Here is a 3,850-nt window from a genome sequence, read left to right as displayed (position 1 = left end):
TTTCGGGGTTCCTTTGGACATTTTTATGCATTAATTGAGTTTTCAATGCATTTATGTGCATGATTCAAATTTTAACCATTCACGTGACGCCATGTCTCTTGGTTTTAATGGCTCTTGATCGCAAATGTTTTAGGTAGAACACCCGTATGCAAAGTGAGAGCAGGATTTGTGCATCTCTTCAATGCAAACGGTTCTTTTGGATGACCCGTGTGCAACCACTTACAAACAATTTGGTAAGATTTGCATCTGTCATATTAGGTATGTTGCCATTTGTCAAACTGGAAAGATTGACATTTGTTGAACTAGTAACATTGCCATTTGTCAACCTTGTAACACTGCGATTTGTCAAAATATGAAGCTAAAAATCACTAGCAGTATCTAATTTTTGCAACTAAAATTCAGTAATTAAGCATAGATGGAGGCGAGGAGGCGTGTTCAGTCGGGCATGCAGTGGGCGGCGCAGTACTATTCGATTTGACAGCAGGTGGTGCAATTCCCGATACAGCTTTAATGCAGACGAGGGATAGGGTAGAGGTTCACGAAATTTTGAACGGCCAATGATGCATCCTCCTTCAATTAGCATCATTAATGCATGAGGGAAGTAATGGGAGGAGGACCGGCAAAAGAGGCAGCACGATGGGAATGCAACGCAGTTTGCACTCATATAAAGGCACCCCTCCATCCAATGCATCTACCACATCGTACGCACCTAATCATTTGCTTAAGCACCTATACCAAGCGCAAAAGTGCTCACTCCAGACCCATGATGGCGATGCGCGCCAGCGGCCAGCGGCTGTGCCAGATGGTCCAGGATGCTGGCCTGCGGCATGGCACCGAGGATCGTCTCTAGACAGTGTTGGCGACCAGCTGGTGGATGGCCGCCGTCGACGCCAGCTACGACTCTCAGTTGGACCAGATGATCATTGCCACCACCAACAAGTTCACCGTCATCAAGAAGCCCGCGAACGACATCACCGTACTCCTCCAACCCGTGCGCCTGGGCTCCTCATTGTCTGCCACCCTAATCGGCCTCCATGGTCAGAACCTCTTTCAAGCATTGGTGGCCCTGTGATACGTCTCCGTCGTATCTATAATTTTTGATTGTTCCATGCCAATATTCTTCAACTTTCATACAATTTCGGCAAATTTTTATATTATTTTTGGGACTAACATATTGATCCATTGCCTAGTGCCAGTTCATGTCTGTTGCATGTTTTATGTTTCGCAAAAAACCAATACCAAATGGAGTCCAAACGGGATAAAAACGGACGGAGAATTATTTTGGAATATTTGTGATTTTTGGGAGGTGGAATCAACGCGAAACAGTGTCCAGGGTGGCCATGAGGCAGGGGGACGCCCCCCCTGGGGTGCGCCCTGGGCTCTTGTGGGCCATCCGTAAAGCGGTTGAGGCTCTACTTTTGCCGCAAGAAAGCTAATTTTATGAGAAAAATCTGGGCGAAAGATTCACCCCAATCGGAGTTACAGATCTCCAGATATAAAGGAAACAGTGAAGGGGAAGGATTAGGGAACGCAGAAATAGAGAGATAGATCCAATCTCGGAGGGGCTCTCGCCCCTCCCACGCCATGGGAGCCAAGGACCAGAGGGGAAACCCTTATCCCATCTAGGAAGAAGGTCAAGGAAGAAGAAGAAGAAGAAGGGGGGCTCTCTCCCCCTTGCTTCCGGTGGCGCCGGAACACCGCCGGGGCCATCATCATCACCGCGATCTTCACCAGCACCACCGTCATCTTCACCAACATATCCATCACCTTCCCCCCTCTATCTACAGCGGTCCACTCTCCCACAACCCGTTGTACCCTCTACTTGAATATGGTGCTTTATGCTTCATATTATTTTCCAATGATGTGTTGCCATCCTATGATGTCTGAGTAGATCTTCGTTGTCCTATTGGTGGTTGATGAATTGCTATGATTGATTTAATTTTCTTGTGGTTATGTTGCTGTCCTATGGTGCCCATCATATGAGCGCGCGCGTGGATCACACCATAGGGTTAGTTGTATGTTGATAGGACTATGTATTGGAGGGCAAGAGTGACAGAAGCTCCAGACTAGCATAGAAATTGATACATACGGGATTGAAGGGGGACCAATATATCTTAATGCTATGGTTGGGTTTTACCTTAATGAATGTTAGTAGTTGCGGACTACTTGCTAATAGTTCCAATCATAAGTGCATAGAATTCCAAGTCAGGGATGACATGCTAGCAGGGCCTCTCCCACATAAAAACTTGCTATCGGTCTAGTAACGTAGTCAATTGCTTAGGGACACTTTCACAACTCCTACCACCACTTTTCCACTCTCGCTATATTTACTTTATTGCATATTTATCTAAACAGCCCCTAGTTTATGTTTACGCGCTCTTTATTTTCTTGCAAACCTATCCAACAACACCTACAAAGTACTTCTAGTTTCATACTTGTTCTAGGTAAAGCGAACGTCAAGCGTGTGTAGAGTCGTATCAGTGGCCGATAGGACTTGAGATAGTATTTGTTCTACCTTTAGCTCCTCGCTGGGTTCGACACTCTTACTTATCGAAAGAGGCTACAACTATCCCGTATACATGCGGGTTATCAAGACGTTTTTCTGGCCCCGTTGCCGGGGAGTCATAGTGTGGGGTGAATATTCTCGTGTGTGCTTGTTTGCTTTATCACTAAGTAATTTTTATTTGTTGTTCTTAGTTGTTTTCTATCTTTAGTTATGGGTAGGAAACGCAAAATACCAAAAAATCAGTTGTACCTACTGCACCAATGGTTGAAGAACCACTCAAAATCTATCACACTATTGAAGCTTTTTACTTGGATCATCTTCGATCTCTTTGTGCTCGTGCTGAAACCCCAACTAGCTTAGTTGAGGGCAAATCTTTAGATGAGCATGCTTGTTATGTGCGACACTGTATATCGGAAAAAGGGAAACTATTATGGGATCAAATTCAACGTTTGCAATGCTATGCTTGGACATTATGTGAATTATATGATATCACTTGTTGTTCTGAAAACCCTAAGAAACACCTTCCCTACCAATGTGAGTGATAATGGGATCGTATCATCATATGCTGTGGGTGTTTATAATTACTATGATGTTCAACAAATTAAAGAATTTGTTGCTTTAAGGGTGCTTTTGAAATTGCTTCTTTGATTGAAAAGTATGATGCTACTCTTTACAAATCTGAAAGTTTTGCCATACTTGAATATTGTTATGATAATTATGCTTCTAATGCCTATGTTAAACCATATATTGAGAAATTCTCCGCTGTCCAAGAAGAGACTAATATTTTGCAGGAAGCTATGGAAGAAGAAATTGATGAAACTGTGAGCTCATTGGATGAAAACGATGATGAGGAGAGCGAAGAACAAAAGGAGGAAGAGCGTATTAGCTACCCGTGCCCACCTTCTAATGAGAGTAACCCTCCAACTCATACATTATTTAATTCCCCTTCGTGCTTACCGAAGGATGATTGCTATGATGATTGTTATGATCCCGTTGATTCTCTTGAATTACCCCTTTTTGATGATGCTTGCTATGCTTGTGGCCAAGATGCCAATATGAATTATGCTTATGGAAATGAACTTGCTATAGTTCCTTATGTTAAACATGAAATTGTTGTTATTGCACCCACACATGATAGTCCTATTATCTTTTTGAATTCTCCCTACTACACTTTATCGGAGAAGTTTGTGCTTATTAAGGATTATATTGATGGGTTGCCTTTTACCATTGCACATGATGATTTTGATGAATGTAATATGCATGTGCTTGCTTCTCCTACTTGCAATTACTATGAGAGAGGAACTTTGTCTCCACCTCTCTATGTTTCCCATACTATGAAATTGC

Source organism: Triticum aestivum, chromosome 3B, assembly GCF_018294505.1.
Source record: "Triticum aestivum cultivar Chinese Spring chromosome 3B, IWGSC CS RefSeq v2.1, whole genome shotgun sequence".
Taxonomy (NCBI): Eukaryota; Viridiplantae; Streptophyta; class Magnoliopsida; order Poales; family Poaceae; genus Triticum; species Triticum aestivum.
The sequence above is the reverse complement of the archived record's forward strand: the minus strand, read 5'-3'. Positions refer to the sequence as shown.